The 23,574-nt window shown below is 47.1% G+C and overlaps 1 protein-coding gene across 5 annotated transcripts in view; it reads right to left on the minus strand.

Moving 5' to 3' along the window:
* The window catches only part of LOC137531844 (son of sevenless homolog 2-like), a 77,857-nt gene extending 59,962 nt beyond the window's left edge, over positions 1-17,895 (minus strand). For 4 of the 5 annotated variants that reach the window (XM_068251818.1, XM_068251815.1, XM_068251819.1 and 1 more), the window contains exon 1: positions 17,401-17,895. The gene's annotated coding sequence lies outside the window, so the exon portion shown is untranslated. Of the gene's footprint in view, positions 1-17,362 lie in introns of all 5 variants that reach the window. The other variant, XM_068251820.1, reaches the window with a different exon arrangement.
* Positions 17,896-23,574: the final 5,679 nt, after the last annotated feature.

The following is a 23,574-nucleotide window of genomic DNA, read 5'->3' on the forward strand; positions in this document are numbered from 1 at the left end:
ATTTTAGGATGCTTATGGTCACCACTGTAAAAAAAAAAAAAAAAAAATCACATTACCTCCATATATATCGTCAAGCAACTCATTCTACCCATAGTACTACTTACCCAGGGCTTCCTCCAGGCCCTGGCAGCTGCTATGTCTCTCGCCACCGATCCGCTGGCCCCTTTTCCCCAACGGTGCACAGGATGACCACTAAATCATCCTCTACTGCACCTGCACAAGCATCACTGTCAATCAGCTCCACGTGGTCCGGAACGGGAGGAGATTGACAGCGGGGCTCGCACCCAGGGTTGCTCATCACGAACTCGTGATCACGGGTATGCCTTGTTTTCACTATCAGACATCCTGATCGGAAATTTGTGATTGCATCTCAATGACGAATTCAGACTTGAATGCACCCGTGATTTGGTCCAAATCCGGCCGTTATTAACCGCCAAAACCTGCTGACTTTAACGGTTCATAGCAAAGCCCCCTTAAATGCCAGAATCACCAAATTTGCAGGTTAAGTTAAGAAGAAAAGTGGGAGCAAGGGGAAACATTTTTCAAAAAGACCTTACGCTTTTTAAGAAAATCGATTTTAAAAGTTCAAAGGAAAAAATGTATACATTTAAATGCCGGTCAATGTCAGATCAAGGGAAACAATTCCCGCCGACTTTAGCAGTTAATAGCAAAGGCCCCTTACATCCTAGCAGCACCAAATTTGCAATATGTTAAAAGGATAGTGGGAAACAATATTTTAAAAAAATATGTATTTTTTTTATTTTAAATTTTTTCTATGTTCAGAGTGTAGGAATTAAAAAAAAAAAAAAGACGTGGGATACCCCCTTCCGAGCCGCTGTAACCCCTTGTCTCCCATGAAGGCTGGGATAGCCAGAATGTGGAGCCCCGGCCAACTGGGGCTTCGCACCCTGAGCTATACCAGCCCGCATGGTCCATGGTATGTGGGGCTCCGGGGAAAGGGGTGGCCAAGCCTTCCCCTCTCCCCCCAAGCCATTTGTCCAATTCATGGACAAGGGGCTCTTCCCCACCTCCGGTGTCCCAGGAGGTGGGGGCGACAACTCCCTGGGGGGTTCATGGTGGCATCTGGGAGTCCCCTATAAGAAGGGGACCCCAGATGCCCACCCTCCTCCCAGGAGAAATGAGTATAGGGGTACAAAGTACCCCTTACCCATTTCCACAAAGGGTTAAATGAAATAAAAACTCAACAATGAAAAAAGTCCTTTAATGTTCTTAATTAACCAGAAATACTTAACTGTACCTTTAAAAAAAAGTTACCACGCCAATATCCTCTAATCTTGCGATCTTCAATTAAGTTGATTGAAGATCTCAGACGAACTATATTAATTATAGCAGAGAATGTGTCCACGTAGGATGCATAGCGCCAGCTCCCGCTGTCCTCCCCACCTCGTCACCGGTCACGCTTACCTAGCCTGGCACCCAGGGCACCCATGGGTGCACCAGGTGCCAGGCTAGGTGAGGGTGACAGGTGAAGGCAGGTGTGGAGAGACAGCGGGAGCCGACAGCTATGCATCCTAATTGGACGCATTCTCAGCGATACTAACCAGTTCATAAATGATCCGGTTCTTTTTAATAAACTGAATCAAATGAATAGGTTCAGAGCCGATTCATTCGATTCAATTCATTAAAAAGAACCTTGCTCCCACTTTTCTTCTTAACATAACCTGCAAATGTGGTGATTCTGGCATTTAAGGGGGCTTTGCTATTAACCGTTAAATTCGGTGGGTTTTGAATCACGACTCATGATTACATGCAGTTATTTGACTCAAAACCACACTCAAATCGGATATCTGTTTCTATTCGTGATCACGACAGAATCTGGACTTGAGCATAACCAGATTCAAATTAACTCGAATAGAATTTGGGGGTATTTGAGCAGCCCTGCAGTCGCACCGTCGGGGAATAGGGGCCAGCGGAGTTGCGGCGAGGGACATAGCGGCTAGCAGGGGCTCGAGGAAACCCCGGGTAATTAGTATTATGGGTAGCATGAGTTGCTTGACGACTCCTTTGAAGTAAACCTGAGATAGGCTCACTAAAACTGAGTGCCTCCGTTTGCCCAAAATCAGCCCCGGTAATCTGGCTCAGTCACAATGGTCGGCTCTTCTGCAGCGGCTCCTCCTCGCATAAGCAGAAGAGCCTGACTGGCGCAGCTGAGTCAGTTACCAGGGCTGATTGTGGCCGAACGGAGGCACTTGAGAGGACGGCAAGAGACGTATCGGTGCTCATGGGGCTGGAGGAAGCCTCAGGTAAGTATCAAATCTCTTAGTAAGCCCATCTCAGGCCTGGGCCGAAGAACCCACTAGGAAAGCTTTTCTGAGCGCTTTGTGATGTCATGCTATGGGTTTAAGCCCACTTGAGCGATGTGATTTTATAAAAAGACACTAGTTACTTACGGTAACGTCTTTTCCGGGAGTCGGAAGGACAGCAACCCAGATGAGAGATGATCCCTCCATTCACTGCTGGACAGGAAAAGGTTAAAAACGTACAGCACCAATAGAACGTATATAAGGACACTCCAGCTTACCCTAATCAGTAATAACAGAGATGACCATATAATGCTTAACTTTTTTTTTTTTTTATGGGTGGGTAGTTTGGGTGCTGTCCTTCCGACTCCCGGAAAAGACGTTACCGTAAGTAACTAGTGTCTTTCCCAGGGTCGTCTCCAGGACAGCAACCCAGATGAGATACAGAGATTACCGTATCAGGAAGGGACAACGGCTTGCAAAACTCTTCTACCGAATGACAAATCGGAACTAGCTGACACATCTAACCTATAGTGCTTTACAAAAGTATTACCACTTGACCAGGTGGCTGCTCTACAGATCTGGTCAATAGAAACACCAGCTTTCTCCGCCCAAGAGGCAGAAACTGACCGTGTAGAATGAGCTTTCAGTAAGGTCGGAACCTGAAGACCTTTCACCTGATATGACATGGAAATGCATTGTCTTATCCATCTAGAAATGGATGCTTTAGATGCCTGATTCCCCCTGTTTAGACCTGAAAACAGTACAAATAAGGCTCTTGTTTTTCTCCATGCTTTAGTCATCTCCAGATACTGAAGTACACAACGTCTAATGTCTAAACAATGTAGCTGTCTTTCCTTTTCATTACTTGGATTATCACAGAAAGATGGTAAATATATCTCCTGACCTCGATGAAACCGTGAACAAACTTTAGGAATAAAGGCAGGATCTAAACGGAGTGTAATTCTATCATCAGTAATCAATAAATAGGGTTCTGAGATGGACAAGGCTTGAATTTCTCCCACTCTCCTGGCAGAAGAGATAGCCAGTAAAAAGGCAGTCTTAATAGTTAGAATCTTTTCTGAAATTTCATCAATTGGTTCAAAGGGGGGTTCCATTAAAGTCTGCAGAACCAAGTTCAAATCCCAAGGAGGGACAAATGTCTTTACAAGTGGTCTAATCCTCTGAATGGCCCTGAAAAATCTAATGAAGAATTCTTCCTCCGCCAGTTTTCTTTGTAGGAAAACATTAAGAGCTGATGTTTGCACCTTCAGTGTACTTGCACTCAATCCCTTCTTTAGTCCAGCCTGAAGAAACTCTAAAACAGAAAGGGATTGCTGTCTGTCCATTTTATTGTCCTTACACCAAGAACAATAAATTCTCCAAACTTTCTCGTAGATCTTTCTGGTCACTAATTTTCTGCTCTGAAGTAGTGTATCTGATAAGTCTCTTGAGAACCCCTTACCTCTGAGAAGCTCCCATTCAGTTTCCACGCTGCTAGGTGCAGCATGTTTACCTGCGGATGACATACCGGGCCCTGTGTCAACAGATCCGGCCTGATCGGTAGTATAAACGGCTCGGCTACAGCAAGCTTCCTCAGTAGAGAGAACCAGGGTCTCTTTGGCCAGAATGGGGCTATCACCACTGCCAGAGCTTTGTCCCGGATAATCTTCCTGAGCGTCCTGGAAATGAGACTGAAGGGAGGAAAGGCATAGAGAAGAGGATACTCCCACTTCAGAGAAAACGCGTCCACTGCCCATGGTTTCTCGAGGGGACACAGAGAGCAAAACATTTGACACTTCGCATTCTGCTTGGTTGCAAATAAGTCTATTGACGGCTGCCCCCACTTGTCCACTAATTCCAGAAAGATCTCTAGATTCAGGGACCACTCGTCCTGACTCAACTGTGACCTGCTCAGATAATCTGCCAACTGATTTAAAGTCCCCTTTAAGTGAACTGCCCTTAAGGAGAACAATTTTTTCTCGGCCCACAGAAGGATCCTTTCCGCCTGCAATGAGAAGGACCTGCTCCTTGTACCGCCCTGATGATTCAGGTGGGCTACTACAGTGTTGTTGTCTGACCTTATTAGCACATGGTGACCTATAATGTCTGCCTGAAAATGCAACAAAGCTCTTCTTACTGCCTCCAATTCTCTGAGATTGGAGTGTCTCCTCCCCATAGTCCTGCTCCAAACTCCCTGCACTGGATTCTCGTCCATGTGGGCCCCCCACCCCCACATGCTTGCATCCTTGGTAATTACTTTTTGAACCGGGAAGTCCCATAGTCTGCCTTCTGAAAGATGCACCCTGTCTGTCCACCATAGCACAGAGGTTTTTACATAATGCGGGATCAACACCTTTTTGTCTAAAGAGAGCAATTTCTTGTTCCAAACCTGAAGGATCCAGTGTTGGAGATGTCGTGTATGCAGTTGGCCCCACTGGATAGCCGGGAAGGAGGATGTCATAAGACCGAGTAAGGACATAGCTCCCCTTATAGAGATGGAAGAAACCTCCTGGAAGGAAAACACATTTGTTAGAAGCAGTTCCTGTTTCTGTAAAGGCAAATAAACCCTCTGTTCAACAGTGTTCAACTGAAATCCCAAAAAATCATAGACAGATGGCAGTATAGAAGATTTTTTCCAGTTAATGACCCAGCCCAGGGATTGCAGAACACTCACTGAGGTCTGAATCATATGGGATACTGACATAGGAGAGTTACCCCAAAAAAATAGGTCATCAAGGTAGCCGATGATTTGAATCCTGGAAAGTCTTAAGTGGGCTAATACTTCTGACATTGTCTTAGTAAAGAGCCAAGGAGCTGAGGACAACACAAATGGCAAAGCCGTGAATTGATAATGTCTTACCTCCCCTGACTGATGAACCGCAAACCTCAGGAAAGCTTGTGATTCTGGGTGTATTGGTAGATGAAGGTAAGCGTCCTGAAGGTCCAGTGAGGCCATGAAGGAGCCTTCCTGCAGAAGACCTAGGACCGACTGGATGTTGTCCATTTTGAATTTTCGATATTTGATTGATCTGTTGAGAATCTTTAGGTTCAGAATTAGTCTGAAATCTCCCTGATGTTTTTGAACTAGGAAAACTGGGGAATAAAACCCTCTTTTCTCTTGACACAACGGAACTCTTCTTATCACCTGTTTCTCGAATAGATCTGTTACTGCCATGTCTAGAGCTGAGGACATTACTGGAGACACCGGAGGTGGGGTCACAAAATATCTTAGTGGGGGATTCTCTGTAAACTCTAACCTGTAACCCTCCTGAACAATTGTTATGAGCCATTTGTTGTGGAAAAGAGTCTGCCAATTTTCTATAAAGTGAGCCAACCTTCCCCCCACCGGAATCCTGGCGTCATTGTTTCTTAGGTTGGTTAGAGGAATTGGGGAGAAAGGAAGATTTTCCCTTCTGCTCTTTTTGGGGCCTCCACTGTCTTCTCCCTGACCGAAAATTGGAATCGGGGCCTCTGGAGGAACGAAAGGAGCGTTTAAATTTAAACACACGCTTTTTCTCAGGAAAATTCTTTTTAGAATCTGCTGACCTTTCCAACGTTTCTGCTAATTTGGAACCGAATAGAAAGGTACCTCCACAAGGAATACCACATAACTTTACTTTGGAAGACATATCACCATCCCAAGTCCTCACCCAAATCCCCCTTCTAGCTGAATTGGCGAGAGCCGAGGTCCTGGCTGTAAGCCTAACTGATTCATCGGCTGCATCACATAAATAATTTATACAGTGAAAAATGTTAGGAAAGGATTTCAACATAACCTCTCTGGCCGTGCCCCCTGCAATATGAGCCTTCATTTGTTTGAGCCAAACTTTAAGAGCTCTAGAAAAAGCAGTAGCTGCAATGGTAGGTTTAAATAATAAGGTAGAGGATTCCCATGTACGCCTCAGAAGATTGTCAACCTTCTTATCTAATGGATCCTTCAGAACTCCAAAATCTTCAAACTGTAGTGCAGTCTTTCTAGATATTTTCGATAAGGAAGGATCTAACTTTGGCACGGGACCCCAATTCTTTTGAACGTCCGTATTATAGGGAAAACGTTTATTCAAAGCTCTAGGCCAAAAAGCCCTTTTTTCAGGAACCTCCCACTCTTTTTTAATCATATCTTTCAATGTGGAATGGACGGGAATCACATTTGTATGTTTATCTGCTAAACTTTGATACATCTTGTCTAGGGCAGAAAGCGACTTTTCCTACTCTTTTATATCCATGGTCGCATACATAGCACTTAATAATTTATCCATATGATCTGTAGAGAACGCAAATTTCTGGGATTTTGTATTTTCAGCCACAGGCACCGTCTCTTCTTCTGAGCCAGACATTTCCTCAAGAGAAGAGATCTCACCTTCAGACAGCTCAACTTCTGAATCGCCACCACTGCGCCTCCTTTTAGATACTTGCGCCAAATGCCTGTCGGTCAAACTAAGAGGGACAGACTCCCCCGGGGAAGGAGGGGGCAATCTAGAAGGAGACGAGGGCGCCATAGATGTAGCGGGGAAAGAGCCAGGTAATGCTGATGTGGAAGCCACATTTGAGGAATCCTTTAAAGATTGAAAAGTGGAGGCTATCTCTGACTTCATCCATCCTAGTAAATCATTGAATACTGCAGGAGACTCTTCTTTAACGACCTCCTGGGTACAACCTTACAGATAGGCCTTGTACTATCAGCAGGAATCTTTACACCACAAAGAACACATTTCGGTTTAGTTTTAGAGGCAGGAGGAGCAGATTGGCAGGAGGAAGATGACCCAGAGTGAGAGACCCCCGAGTATCCTTCTTGGGATCTTTCCCCTTTGCAGACTTCCCAGTCTTTAACTGAAAAAAACAGGGGAAGAGTCTATCAGTAAAAAACACCCCCCAATGTGCCAACCTAACATAGCCTCATAGAAGCCTCACATACCACAGAACCAGCAGGGGTAGGAGCATCAATTGTAGTGGCAGCAGCAGCCTCCTGACCTGCCTCTGTCGACTCCATCATGCACAATGTTCGACAGGGCAGGCAGGTTTAAAAACAGTAAATGTGTCCGCAAAAAAACCCTTCCTCCAGGCACTTGCCCCCAAACATAAGTTCCCGTGTTTAAATATCACCCTTCAGCGCTTCTCCGCCAGCGCTGAAGGAGTTACCTGCATCTCGCAGCACCAGGAAGTAAACGCCGACCCCACTTCCGGTCCGCGCTGAGCCGAGTCCTGACGTCACTTCCTAGTCACCTGACTAGGCAGCAACCAATCACCACGTCCGGGTCCCCGTGCGCGCGCACATCCACTTCAAAATGCAGACAGAACTCGGCTTCTGTAATCTCCGGCAGCTATTCCTCCGCACTGACTCGCTCTGATCAGCCGCATACAAGGGAGGAATGGACTACCCAGGACCCTGCCACCTGGCATCAGCCCTTCAGACCGCCCGGCAGCAGCCTCCAGCACCTTCTCCTTCCGTGGACAGGAAACAAACTGATTAGGGTAAGCTGGAGTGTCCTTATATACGTTCTATTGGTGCTGTACGTTTTTAACCTTTTCCTGTCCAGCAGTGAATGGAGGGATCATCTCTCATCTGGGTTGCTGTCCTGGAGACGACCCTGGGAAATTGCCCATAGCATTGCATTAGCAAGAGCTTTTTCAAACCACTAGCTCTCAGAAAAGGCTTCTAGTGGGTTTGCCCTTAGGTACACTTAAAGGGAAGGTTCAGGGACAATTAAAAAAAAATAAAAATCCGCATCCACTTACCTGGGGCTTCCTCCAGCCCATGGCAGGCAGAAGGTGCCCTCGGCGCCACTCCGCAGACTCCCGGTGGTCTCCGGTGGCGCTCCAAAATGGTCTCTTTTGCACTCCACAATGCGCCTTACGGCGGCGCGCTGACGTCATCGGCTGTCCTCCGGGCTGTACTGCACAGGCTCAGTAGTTCTGAGCCTGCGCAGTACAGCCCGGAGGACGTCCGATGACATCAGAGAAGGGAGAAGTGTAAGGTGCCAGGACATCTGTGCCTATAGGCACCTGTGATCTACATCCGGACCTGCATATAGTCAATGAAAATTATGCTTCACTTGAGCGATGTGATTTTATAAAAATTGCCCATAGCATTGCATTAGCAAGAGCTTTTTCAAACCACTAGCTCTCAGAAAAGGCTTCTAGTGGGTTTGCCCTTAGGTACACTTAAAGGGAAGGTTCAGGGACAATTAAAAAAAAATAAAAATCCGTATCCACTTACCTGGGGCTTCCTCCAGCCCATGGCAGGCAGGAGGTGCCCTCGGCGCCACTCCGCAGGCTCCCGGTGGTCTCCGGTGGCGCTCCAAAATGGTCTCTTCTGCGCTCCACAATGCGCCTCACGGCGGCGTGCTGACGTCATCGGCTGTCCTCCGGGCTGTACTGCACAGGCTCAGTAGTTCTGAGCCTGCGCAGTACAGCCCGGAGGACATCCAATGACATCAGAGAAGGGAGAAGTCTAAGGTGCCAGGACATCTGTGCCTATAGGCACCTGTGATCTACATCCGGACCTGCATATAGTCAATGAAAATTATGCTTCACTTTCACTGTTAACATGCGTTTAGTGGTAACGTACTGTATGCAATTTGCCATTATATGCCACACAATACTGTTATATCACAATGCACTTACCAAACCAACATCACAAAAGTGGTGCATTGCAGTGCGGCAAGCTGTGTTACAAAGCGGCCTTAATGCAGCAGCACCACACCACTGTGAATGTAGCCTAAGAGGTTTTAGGGCCCGTTTCCACTATAGCGTTACGAAATCGCCGGCGAATCACCGCAGGCAAATCGCATGCGGGTGCGATTCCGCATGCGTTTTTTGCCGCGATTTCGCATGCGATTTCGCATAGGTAAGGCTGTATGCGATTTTAACTATGTCACTGCCTGTGTGAATTAACATGGGTACCTATGCGAAATCGCATGCGAAATCGCGGCAAAAAACGCATGGGGAAAACGCATGCGATTTCCCTATTAAATACATTGCGTGCGATTCGCCTGCATTCCACACGCAGGCGAATTCTGAGGCCCCTACCCTGCAGATTTTTTCTGCACAGAAAAACGTGCGGGGAAACGCACAAGTGGAAACAGTCCCATCCACTTGTACTGACTGTGCGAATCCGCATGCGGGCAACGCATGCGGATTCGCAATAGTGGAAACGGGCCCTAAGTCATAAAAAAAATTTAATCCTATTTGTCACATAACAGTGGTGCAGCACGACAGCCACTTTGTAACACGGCTTATTGCTTCCAATGCACCACATATGCAACATTCACATTGTGGCAGTAGCATTGCGGTATAACGTGTTATAGTATGGTAACACGCTGCAAATGCACATTAACAGGTACAGTAAGGGATACTTTTCCTTGACTGTATGAGACTATATACGGCTGAAACATGTGGTATAACTTTCTTTCAGTTGCGTTCCGGTAATACTACACTCCCCCCACATTACCTGCCTAATCCTACACTCCCCTCCCCCTGCACGCGCTACCTGCCTAATGCCTAAACCTCCCCTCATATCCTACCTGCCGCCTAACACCTAAACTTCCCCACCCACCCACACTGCCTGGCTTAATTATACTCATCTGCCCAGTACTGGTGTGCGATGTTAACGTCAGTTTGTAAGTAGCTCCACAAACATGTACATTATGCCATTGTAATGTAATATGTCTCCAGCATACCACTGCCTGAAAGCAGATGTGTGTTCATCAAATGAATGGCAGCACCTGTGATTATAGCTCCCAACTGTCCCTCTTTTGAAGGGACAGGCCCTCTTTGGGAGCCCTGTCCCTCTTTCTTCCTCATTTGCCCCTCTTTCAGGACTTTGTCCCTCTTTCTATGTAAATATATATATTTCTCTACTATAAAATGTGTTTGATCGACTCTAAACCTTATTCCCATCCTCTAAATTGATATACAGGTAGTTCCCGGGTTACAAACGCCCGACTTACGAACGGCGCGCCGATACAAACGCGGCGACCATAGCTCCGACCCGTGGCATGATGTCACGCCCGCCGGGGACTACCTGTTCTGGCCCGCTGAAAAAGAAGAATATGGGCAGCGGAAGGTAAATAGAGGCCTACTCACCTGATCCTCGGCGGTAGAAGGTGCCCTCGTGGTGCCCGGAAGGTCCGCAGCCCGTCCTCTCGCTTCCTCCATTGTTCCCCAGCGGCTCCTGGCTTCACATGCGGCGCATAATGACGCAATTAGGAAGCGCCACCACTAGGGGGCTCTTCCTGATTACGTCATTATGCGCCGCATGTGAAGCCAGGAGCCGCCAGGGAACAATCGAGGAAGCGAGAGGACGGGCTGTGGACCTTCCGGGCACCACAAGGGCACCTTCTACCGCCGGGGATCAGGTTAGTAGGCCTCTATTTACCTTCAGCTGCCCATATTCTTCTTTTTCAGCGGGCCAGAACAGGTAGTCCCGACTTACGGACAGATTCAGGTTAAAGTGAACCTAAACGCAAAAAAAAAAAAATGAGATTAACTCACCTGGGGCTTCCCTCAGCCCCCTGCAGACCATCGGTGCCCTCGCAGACCCAGGAGGCCGCAATAGAAGCATAGGGGGCGATATACAGGCTGGGAATGCGAACAATCACACGCGTTCCCATGCCTGTCGGCCGGTGACGGCCAAACCAGAATTGTTCGCCGGCGGGTCCTGGGCCATCGGAGCGGGGCTGCGAGGGCACCGATCGTCTGCAGGGGGCTGAGGGAAGCCCCAGGTGAGTTAATCTCATTTTCCCTATGCTAATGTCGTCACACTTGGGTAGACGCCCCTCCCCCTCTACCCATAGGACCATGTTGTTATAAATGCTTGATGTTAGTCCCACCCCCCCAGTCTTTTTTTTTGGTCCTCGACCACTTCGCCCATAGGGACCGAATATCAGAAGAGTTTTTTTTTTTTTTTGTTTTACCCCTACCTAGCTAGTAAATCTGGCTATTTTTTCTTTTTCCCCACTGGTGCCTCTCCCAGTGCTGACCTCATAAGCTATAAATTAGCTGCAGGGGACCCCGTTTTTCTGCTGGTCTTTTCGGGGCTGCCATGCTATATTATAGGTATAAATTACCTCAAAGCTTCGGCGTATAGCGTGGCATTTGGCGGGTTACATCCCTTTAAACAAGGGTTTAGGCGGAGGTGGATTCTCTTCCTCCCTTCTGTCTAATGCAGAATGCCGGAGACGCTGTATGCGTTCCACCAGCCGGCTTCCGCGTATGACGTCACTTCCGCATCCGCGTGTCACCCGCGTCATACGGAGCGACCAGGAAGCACAGGACACTTAATGGAGTGCTGTGCATTCCTCCCCCGGCGATTCCGCGAGCAGGACGCTACGGGGACGCCATGGAGGCATGTACAGGGAGCAGCGAGGATGACCAAGTCATTAACCTGGAGGACAATGGTAGGAGCCTTTTGGCATATCTTCTATACTATTGTGTTCCGCTACCTAGCTGGTTTTTTGTCTTCAGCCTGCATGCCATATCCTATCCTTTTCTCTTGCAGTGGCTTCTACTGCCTCTTTCTATCCCAGCGCGCCAAAAACAGACCAGCAAAGGGCAGAAAGGTAGGGGTCATTTCAGGTAGGTTTTTTTTTTTTGCCCTTACTTTTTTATTGAGAGTGCATAGTCAACGGGTCTTGTCTACTTTCTACAGCTCAAGAAAGCAGGCGAGGAGATCCTCTAGATCCAGATCCCGTTCCAGAAGGAGCCCATCGCCCTACCGCAGGAGACGATCTCCTTCTCCTTATTACTATAGAAGACATAGGAGCAGAAGTAGATCAAGAAGGAGAAATAGATCAAGATCAAAGAGAAGATCTAGATCAGCTGACCGTCATGCAAAAAACTGCTGGGCATGTGGCAGGAACGTTATGCCTGGGAAAACTGTATGCAGTACATGTTTTGGCGAAATGTCTAGGGAGCAAGAACCAGTGCCTGTTGACGTATCTAAACTAATTAAGCAAGCTGTGCAGGACTCGATGAAACAATTTATCGCCACCTTACCGGCGCTACCTTCCACTTCTGCGGAGCAATTGCCGGATGCAGAAGACCCGGATATGGAAAATATAGGTTTCGACTTTGCACTGGTGGAACCCTTTGTATGTGCGGTCAGGCAAGCGATAGAATGGGAAGATGAGCCAGAGGAATTAGAGAAACCTAAAAAGCAAAAACAATACTATACGCACCTCAAGAAAAAGGTTACTCCTTTTCCATTAATGGAGGAGATTAATGAAGTTATTAAGGAGGAGTGGAAGAAGTTCGAGAAGAGACCACTGCTGCACAATAGATTGGGCAAGTTGTATCCTATGCAGGACCGGGACTGTAAGCAGCTCGATAATCCGCCGGCGGTTGATGCGTCTGTAATGAGACTAGCAAGACCTACTACACTCCCACGTGATGATGCAGTAAGCTTCACAGATGTCATGGATAGACGTATAGATTCAGAACTAAAGAGAATTTACACTTCGGCTGGTGGAGCAGCCAGACCAGCAATTGCTCTAACAGCGGTCTCACGTGCTCTGAAAGTCTGGACTCAAAATATCGAGGAAGCGATTAAAACAGACACGGATAAAGAAGCGATAATCTCGGGACTTGAAGATCTGAAATTGTCTGCAGACTATGTAGGCGAAGCAGCAGTGGATGTCATCAGGTGCTCAGCTAGAGCTATGTATTCGTCGGTTGTAGCAAAGAGATCTTTATGGTTAAAAGCTTGGACAGCGGACCCGTCTTCTCGCCAGGATTGGTGCAAGATTGCATATGATGGGGAACATCTATTCGGTGAAGAAATGGATACGGCAATAAAGAGAGTGACAGGTGGTAAGTCTGGACTAATACCACAGGACAGGAAAGGAAAACGGCCATTCTCCCAACAAACGGGAAAATATCAGCAGCAGAGATTCAAGACGCCCAGAGCCTATAGACCAGGGAAGAGGAACTGGCAAAGCACTCAGAGTAATCTGCAGCGTCTAACGAAACAAAAGAATTCTACTATTCCTCCTGTGTCACAGCAAAAGTCTTTTTGACAATCAGAGTTCCCAGTTCTGCCCGGTAGGGGGGAGACTAAAGCAATTCGGCCAGATCTGGGAAGAAAAGATTTCCAATCCCTGGATAATAAAGACCATACGTCAGGGTCATCAATGGAGCTTCAAGTTACAACCCCCGCGCTCCAGATTCATACCTACAAAGATTCCAAAGCAGCAAACCAGGCTAGCTGTTCTGACAGATTACATTCAAACACTACTCGAAAAGGAAGCGATAGTGCCCGTACCAGAAATAAACAAGAAACAGGGTCTTTACTCCCCTCTTTTTCTGGTATTGAAAAAAACAGGAGACTGGCGGCCGATTTTAGATCTAAGGTTTCTGAATCACCATATCCAGTTGAAAAAGTTCAAGATGGAAACACTTCAATCAATAACGCAATGCATAAGACAATCAGATTGGATGCTATCGGTCGATCTCGAAGATGCATACCTTCATATTCCCATCGCACCAACGTTCCAAAAATATCTGAGGTTTGCAGTCGGGGAGAACCACTACCAGTTTACCTGCCTCCCATTTGGGATATGTACGGCCCCCAGGACATTCTCAAAGGTCCTGCTTGCCCTAGTGGCCGTCCTTCGACTGCAAGGTCTGCGTCTATTCCACTACTTAGACGATCTGCTGCTGCTATCACAGGATTTCGAGACAATCTTACTACAGAGAGACACTCTATTAAATACAATCACCCAATTCGGTTGGAAGATAAACCTGAAGAAAAGCTCATTGGAACCAACTCAGGAGATGATTTATCTAGGAGCCCTAATAAACACACAGAAGAACTCTCTCTCATTGCCACAGGAGAAGATACGAACGATAAGGTCGAAGTCACGACAAATTCAATCACTGAAAGTGTTACCTGCGAGACAGTGTATGAGTTTTTTAGGAACTCTAACTTCCACTATCCCGATGGTCCGATGGGCTCATTGGCACATGAGGCCATTCCAGTGGGGTTTTTTGTCCCAATGGGACAAGGACAACTTGAATCAGACTATATACTTAACACCTCTAATGAAGAACAGCCTGGACTGGTGGACTCAGGCAGAAAATCTAACCAGAAGTCATCTAATCCAGTGTGCTGGGATGATCACAATTACCACAGACGCCAGTGCCAGGGGCTGGGGAGCCCACTGCGGACAGGAGACTGCCCAGGGGTGCTGGGAATCATACCTCAACAGCACACCAGCGAACATACTGGAGTTAAGGGCAGCCCATCAGGGGTTACTATCATTCCAGAATCTAATTATAGGAAAGACGGTCCTCCTGAGGATGGACAACTCAACAGCGGTAGCCTATGTGAGAAGGCAGGGGGGAACCCGAAGCTTACAGCTGCTCCTGGAGGCGGCAAAGATATTCCAGTTTGCGGAGCAGAACATCTGGGACCTAAGGGCAATCTATATTCCAGGACAGGACAACGAGACAGAGGATTACTTAAGCCGTCATACGTTGAAGAACAACGAGTGGTGTCTATCTCAGGAAACTTTCCTATGGATATGCAAAAAGTGGGGGAATCCAGACTTAGATTTGATGGCGACTCCTCAAAACACGAAATGCGACAGGTTCATATCCAGATACCGATCCTCTGCAGCAGTAGCGACGGACGCCATAACAGCCCCATGGATTTCCAACCTAGCCTATGCATTCCCGCCAACACCACTAATCCTTCGATTCCTGTTGAGATTACTCAGGGAGAACATTACAGTAATAGCCATCATACCACATTGGCCGAATCGGCCGTGGTTTCCCCTCCTAATAGAGATGAGCGTGTGTCCACCTCTTACTCTGCCCTCCAATCCCAATCTGCTATACCAGGGGGCGGTATACCATCGAAATCCGGGAAGCCTGAATCTCATGGCCTGGAACTTGAGGGGCAAAGGTTGAAGGAAGGGGGCTGCTCAGAGGCAGTCATACAGACGATGTTGAAATCCAGGAGGCCTACAAATAACAACACATATAAGAGGATATGGGATCGTTTCTTAGCTCATGCCCAGGATAGAAATTTTAATTCTATGAAACCGGAGCCTTTTCAGATACTGGAGTTCCTTCAGAGCGGATTAGATCTGGGATTAGGCTATCACACTTTAAAGGTGCAGACGTCAGCTCTGTCATCACTTACAGGCACGCCATGGGCAGCTAATCCTCTCGTAAAGCAATTTATGAGAGCAGTCCTGAGGATAAAGCCACCTTAAAAAACAGTTTTTCCAAAATGGGACTTACCGTTGGTTCTTGAAGTATATTCTGCACCTCCTTTTTACCCGACTGAAGAATGTGATCTATGGAAGCTGACATTGAAAGCTGTCTTTCTAGTGGCAATAGCATCAGCCAGACGTGTGTCAGAACTGCAAGCACTAGGTTGTGAGGAACCCTATCTGACTGTATTCCCAGATCAAATCCTTCTGAGACCTCTTCAACAGTTCATTCCTAAAGTCTCTACTACTTTCCATCTTAATCAGGACTGGACATTACCGGCTTTCAATATGGACGATTCTCAGCAGCCTCACCCGTTGGATGTGGTCCATACAGTAAAATCTTATCTTCAGGCCACTTCAACATTCAGAAAGACGGAGAGGTTATGGGTCATCCCTAACGGTTACAGGAAAGGGGAACCAGCATCCGTCAGAACCATAGCATCGTGGATAGTAAAAGCGATTCAATTAGCCTATAGGACTATAAATTTAGTTCCTCCTGAGCAAATAGTCGCACACTCCACTAGAAGTGTGTCCACATCATGGGCCGCTTATAACAAGGTGCCAGCTGATAAGATATGCCAAGCGGCAAATTGGTCTACAATCCACACCTTTATGAGACACTACAGAGTTGATATGACAGCTCAGTCCACTGCTTTGTTTGGGAAAACTGTTTTGTTGTCACATACTGAGAATTAAGTAAACTCTTATTTTGTTGCACAGCAATTTTGTCTCCCGCCCTTCATTGTTATTCCTAGTTAAATCCCAAGTGTGACGACATTAGCATAGGGAAAACGGAAAATTGTTACTTACCTATCGGTAATTTTCCTTTCCCGATGCTTATGTCGTCATGCGACCCTCCCTTCTGTGGGCTTCAGTGCTCGAGGCCACATAGACTGGGGGGGTGGGACTAACATCAAGCATTTATAACATGGTCCTATGGGTAGAGGGGGAGGGGCGTCTACCCAAGTGTGACGACATAAGCATCGGGAAAGGAAAATTACCGATAGGTAAGTAACAATTTTCCGTTTTTTTGTTGCCTTTAGGTTCACTTTAAGAACGAGTGGGCAGTCCCTATCTCGTTCGTTAACCGAGGATTACCTGTATTACTAATTTTAAAATGTTAACATGAAGGAAAATGAACCCGGATAGAAAGGACTAGTGTGGTTTGAATTATAAAACAACATATTTTTCTTATGAAATCTTTATGGTATGTGTGACTAGGGATTGTGATCAGGGGTGTAGCAGGAGCGTGGCCTAAGTGTCCCTCTTTCTTATCTCAGAAAGTTGGGAGGTACCTGCATACCTCCCAACTTTTTGAGATGAGAAATAGGGACACTTAAGCCACGCCCCTGCCACACCCCTAGTCACGCATACCAAGAAGATTTCATAAGAAAAATATGTTGTTTTATAATTCAAACCACACTGGTCCTTTCTATCCTGGTTCATTTTCCTTCAAATTAACAATTTAAAATTAGTAATATATCAATTTAAAGGATAGGAATAAAGTTTAGCGTCAAATATATTTTTTTGTAGAGATACAGATATATATGTATATATATATATATATATATATATATATATATATATAGGGACAAAGTCCTGAAAGAGGGACAGTTGGGAGCTATGTGCCTGTGATAATGAAGGACTGGTGGCGTGGGCTACCTGGTACTTGCCTATTAAGACCTGCTCACATTACAACACAAAGTAAATAGTGTTTTAAACACCATTACTTTTCCATCGGCACGTTAGTGGTCACCGAAGGGCTAGAAGCGTTACAGCTGCGTCCACTTGCACTGCGCACATGCCCCACGAGGAGCTGCGTCCACTTGCACGGCGCACATACCCCACGAGGAGCTACGGCCACTTGCACCGAGCACATACCCTACGAGAAGCTTCTGCCACTTGCACCGAGCACATACCCTACGAGCGAGGAAGGAAGAGTGCGGAACCAGCGCGTCACTACGGCAGCCCCGCTGCGAGGCAAATGACGTCAGATGCGGCTGTCGACAGACAAGAGGATCTGCGGGTCGCTGAGTGGTCGGAGCTCGGAGGTTCCGCGGACGGCGGGAGTGACGGGAGGAGGCGCAGATGGCTGAAGTGTGGAGCTGTGGATGGAAGGAGTGATGGGAGGAGGCGCAGATGTGAGGTGTGAAGCCGCGGATGGAAGTAGTGATGGGAGCAGCTACACATGGAGTGAAGTCTGCAGCCGCAGATGGCTGAATTGGAGTCTAGAGGCGGGTAGCTGACTGTACAGGTGCCCTCCGCATAATAAGCGTCCCTGAAAGGAAGGAGGGCAGGACAGAGCTGCAGTAAAGCTGACCAGGCCACAGCTGCGACCACTAGTACAGCCCAAATGCCCGAAAACAAAGGAGCGGTGCTCGAGCGCTAGGAGCCGCGAGTCGGGAGGACTACGAAAGCCTCGCTGCGGCTGTATTCGTGAAGACGACGTAAGATGACAGAAGAGGGAGAAGCCGCGGGAGTGAAGGGAGGAGTCTCGGTTGTCGGAGCTGTACTAGTGTTGTCCGGATCATGAACGATTCGGATCTTTGATCCGAATCTATTTTATGAGTCGATCATCCGAATCATCAAAATGAACGATTCGGATCGCAAAAGGGGCGGGGCCAGGAGCGACACGCCCCCTCTCAGCGGGCAGCGGGGTCCTGGAAGCAGAGCTGAGATGGATCGCTCTGTTGGATGGGAGCCAGCCTTGCAGCCACACAGGTAGATGAGAGAGAGGGGACATAGGTGCCACTGCCAGATATGTGTAGAGCACACATACTGGCAATAACGTGCTGCCCATTATAGGCTGGCTGTTCCGTAGTGCTGCACAGTGATCACATGGGAAGCTTTTGGCTCAGCACAGCTCAGTAACTTTGCAGACAGTGTGTGATTGCAGCGCAATATGATCCTCCTGCACTCGGCACTAAACAGCTGCACTTATCTTCTGGGAATGCTTTTGGGGAATGCTTTCTTTCACTGTGCGACCTTTTCTTTCAAAGTGTACAGATGAACATATAGGTGAAATACATATAAAGCATATGACTTCAGCATGTGGGTATTACGTGCAAACATTTCTGCTCTCTGCTCGTCCCTCCTCCCTTCTCTGTCCACTCCCTGCCCTCTGTCCATCTTCTCCCCTTCTCTGTGTGTCCACCCCCCTCCCCTTCTCCTGTCCACAGACCTGTCCTGCTGTTCATTTCACCCCCGAATGCTTCCGGTAGTAAAATGATCCGAGATTCGGATCAAAGATCCGGATCTCTTCAATGATCCGATTCGAATCATCCGGATCATTGAAAAGATCCGAACTTCCCATCTCTAAGCTGTACAGGTACTAAGGAGGAGACCCTAGAGGGAAGTAGCTGCAGTGCCGCTGAACAGGAGGACGTTCCAGATGGTTGATCGACTGTAAGTTATGTAAGTTTCTGCTTGTTACAGCTTGTCAGTCACCCATTAATTGCCAGCTGTCAATCTCATCCTCATTAATCACCCCTTAGTCGTCATTCCTATCCTCTGCTTTCATCACCCCCTAGCTGTCATGCCCATCCTCTGCTTTCATCACCCCCTTAGCTGTCATTCTCATCCTCTGCTTTCATTCATTATCCCCCAGCTGCCATTCTGATCATCTGCTTTCATTCATCACCCCCTAATTATTATCCTCTGCTTTCCTTTATCACCTAGCTGTCATTCCCATCATCTACTTTTATTTAACACCGCCTAGCTGTCATTCCCATCCGCTGCTTTCATCACCCCTTAGTTGTCATTCTCATCCTCTGCTTTGATTCATCACCCTTAGCTGTCATTCCCATCCTCTGCTTTCATTCATCATCCCCCAGTTGTCATCCCCATCCTCTGCTTTCATTCATCATCCCCCAGTTGTCATCCCCATCCTCTGCTTTCATTCATCATCCCCCAGTTGTCATCCCCATCCTCTGCTTTCATTCATCATCCCTCAGTTGTCATCCCCATCCTCTGCTTTCATTCATCATCCCCCAGTTGTCATCCCCATCCTCTGCTTTCATTCATCATCCCCCAGTTGTCATCCCCATCCTCTGCTTTCATTCATCATCCCCCAGTTGTCATCCCCATCCTCTGCTTTCATTCATCATCCCCCAGCTGTCATTCCATCTTCTGATTTTATTCATCACTCCCTAGCTGTCATTCCCATCCTCTGCTTTCATTTATCATCCCCTAGCTTTCGTTTCCATCCTCTGCTTTCATTAATCACCCCTTAGCTGTCGTTTCCATCCTCTGCTTTCATTCATCACCCCTTAGCTGTCATTCCCATCCTCTGCTTTCATTCATCACCCCTTAGCTGTCATTCCCATCCTCTGCTTTCATTCATCACCCCTTAGCTGGCATTCCCATCCTCTGCTTTGATGCATCACCCCTTAGCTGTCATTCCCATCCTCTGCTTTGATGCATCACCCCTTAGCTGTCATTCCCATCTTCTGCTTTCATTCACCACCCCTTAACTGTCATTCCCATCCTCTGCTTTCATGCGCACTACACCAGACTGGCTCAAGTACCTGGACTCATAGCAGAAGATCGAGGTGGTGGAGGAGGACAACGAGGGACTGATTATCCTAAAGGGGGCTGGAGGAAGCCCCAGGTATGTATAAAACTTTAATTTCATCTGTCTCAGGTTTACTTTGTTACACAGTAGTACTATACTCTACATATGCACTCCCCACAGAGCTGCAGGGAATCCACTGAGAATGCTGTGCACATTGAACACAGAGGTGTTGTCTGTTTACAATCTCCTCATTCCCCTGCAGAGTACCTGCACATCACTCTTACATGTACCCACACTTACATTGCCTAGGGCCTGATAGATGTTCTTTGTTCCGGTTTGTACCTTTTATAAGTACTCTTACCAAGGACTAGTTTTAGTCTAAAGGGAATAAATATAGTAGTCTACATATCCTTCTCACTTCAGTTGTCTTGTAAAATTCCTAAGCGTTGGCAGTTAAGAGACTAATTTCATGTTACATACTTTTAATCAACAAAATTGTAATATGCAAATTAGAGGAGTCGGAGTCGGTGGAATCCTAAACTGAGGAGTCGGAGTCGGTGGATTTTTGGACCGACTCCACAGCCCTGCTAGTATTTCTGTATGTGTCACATCACATTTGTAACTTGTGATTCAACTTTTCAACACTGTTGAGTTGCTATTGAGTTGAGTTGCTTTCCTATATTTTGCGATGTGCTAGGCAATTTGAATAATGTGAATGAAATCACCCAAAAGGTAGCCATACATCTAACGATGTATGGGCAGATTCGATCAAGAGACAAATCTCTCTCTGAATCTGATAAGAGAGAGATCTGTCAGCTGCTGCTACACCACAGGCTGATTCCCAATCAATTTCATGCTGAAATCGATCTGCAATTGGCCTTGTGCACCGCATCCACCACCCAGATGCTGTGCCCCCTAATGAAGAATGTGCCCCATGTAAAGTATACATTACCTGTCCAGGGCCTGCGCTTTTCCCCCGCTGCCTGCAGGATATCTCCTCTGCATGCGCCCCACGTGGTTTCCTAGTAAGGGCGCACATGTGTGACGTCATGCGCACACTCTTACTAGGAAACCACGTGGGGTGTGCAGGTATGGAGAGGGGAATGCCCTCTGAGCAGCGGAGGGGCAGGGCACCAGGGGGACATTCTTCATTGGGGGGAAGGAACAGTGCCAGGGGCTTTGGCCGACTGTCACAAAATTTCACGCCGTTTCCCGCTGCGCACCCGATCAAGCAAGTTGGCCCAACCTCTTGCAGCATGCGCAATCGAGAATGCGGCCAATTTTTATCCCGAAATTGGTCGCATTGTCGGTCAGGCATGTACTTGGCAGCACCAATTTTCATCCAATTTGATTATAATAATCGCATCGATTGGTTGATTGCCCGACAAGTCGCTTGATGTATGGCCACCTTAAGGCCTGGAACCTACTAGTGATCGCTGCAGCGCTGTGTGCAGTCATTGTAGTGCAACCTAAATGGCTGCAACTCTGAAGCGCTTTGAGTCTGCCAGGAGAAAAGTGCTATATACATGTCTTTGTGTGTGTTTGATATTTCCAATTGTACTGGATGGTAAAGCCTAGCTTTCTTCCTGAATAGAATAGTTAGATCAAAGAATTTTGTTTTACTTACCTGCGGCTTCTTGCAGCCCCTTGGAGTTGTCCTGTGCCCACAATATCCTCCTGAATCCCTCCAGCCAGCAGGGGTGACTCCCACTGGCCAGTCGCCTGCTACTGCATACTGCAGTATGCGGAAATTGCTATAGCAGTAGCCAGGGATGGTCCAGCTTTGCGGGGGTCATCGCTGCTGGCCAGAGGGAATCAGGAGGACGTCGTGGGCACAGGACAACTCCAGGGGGCTGCAAGAAGCCCCAGGTAAGTTAAAAACGTTTTGTTTTTGTTTTTTTACTTAAGTATCCCTTTAGTGGTGAGTTCACACGATGGCTCTCAATTAATTTTTCTCTGGAGTTTTCTTTTTTTAGGCATGCAAGTTTTTCTCAAGTTGGGACTAAAGGTGGCCACACACCATACAATTTTGATTGTATCAATTTACTGAATCTATGTAGTATAAGGACCAACAGACTTAAAATACTTTGAAAGGATTGTTTTGACAAGCTTCTATACTACATGCAAGTGGTAAGATTCAACAACCAAGATTGTATTGTGTGTGAAGAGCCTAAGGCTGCTTCCACACAGGGACGTTACAGGCGCACGTTAGTGCAGCCTGTAACGCTCCCCCAACACACAGCAATTTAACACAAGTGGGCTGTTCACACTGCCCACGTTGCGTTACATGTAACGCTGCACGTTGTAGTGAAAGTGCAGCATGCTGTGCATTCTACGTTAGACTGTTTGCACATGCTCAGTGGGGGGCGGAGAGGAGGCCGGGAATGCCGCTACAGTAGCCGCGCACATGGCTACTTAATTTGCACTGCACTGGCGGCCGCTGATTGGCCGGCGATACCACGTGATGCGGAGTGTCTCGCATCACGTTGCCAATCAGCGCCACTCTGGGAGACCTTATGCGGATAGAGCCGCCTAAGGCGGCTCACTCTAATGTCCTCTCCTGCACCACCATGCGTTGCGTTAGGGGCACGTTATGCGACCATAATGTCCCCTAAAACGCAACGTCTTGGTGTGTAAGTAACCTAAAGGTGCATACACACATCAGACTATAGTCTTTGGAAAATGAAGGATCACAGACCTATCTTACCACCCTTCATGTAGTGTGAGAGCATTTCTACACAGTCTATTCTATGGAGCTGAACTCTCCATCAGAACAAATCTTTGCAAGATGCTGTACAGACAGAAAAAAACAGTATCTGCAAAAGATCTGTTCCTGCCAAAGATCCATTCCTGCAAATTGCATTCATAGTCTATGAGATCTGCAGATCATCATACACACATTGTTTAACTGACATTCATCTGCAGACCAGTCAATCATCTACAGATCTGAAAATCTATCCTGATGGATCTGATCTGTAGATGAATGTCATTAAGTATGTCACATAAAAGATGAGGACCTTGCTTTCTCACTTTCCACATAACATTAGTTCTCATACAGGAAGACTGCATTAAACATGTTACTTTTTTGTTTCTTAATCATATTCCTTGTTTAATGTGTCCTCTGTCTACGTGCCCTTTTCCACTGGGAGGCGTGATCACAAGTGCAATCGTGCTGTATTGTGATCGCGCAACCCGCAATTTCATGAAGCTGTTGGGAATGGAGCACAATGGTGCCAAAAATTACACTTGTTGGCGATTGCAATTTGGGAGAGAACGAACCAAGCTAGTGGAAGAGGAGCACACGGATTACATGCATGTAAATCTTGGTGCTGTTGCCATCAGCAAAACGGCGCAATCCACTTTTTGGAAAATGTCCCTTACAGACTGTGGCAGATGATAGTGTTGTCATTAGGAGACAGTAAGTGTGTGACATCAGACAGGTGGTACTGGCAGATGGTCACTGCCACTGGGTGAAAACAAAGGTCAGTCTGGTGGAGATCTTCTTAGCCCCTCCTAATACGGAAGGTCTATCTTCTCACAGCACTAGGTTATATCATGATTAACTTGCATCATTTTGGCA

Source organism: Hyperolius riggenbachi, chromosome 9, assembly GCF_040937935.1.
Source record: "Hyperolius riggenbachi isolate aHypRig1 chromosome 9, aHypRig1.pri, whole genome shotgun sequence".
Lineage (NCBI taxonomy): Eukaryota > Metazoa > Chordata > Amphibia > Anura > Hyperoliidae > Hyperolius > Hyperolius riggenbachi.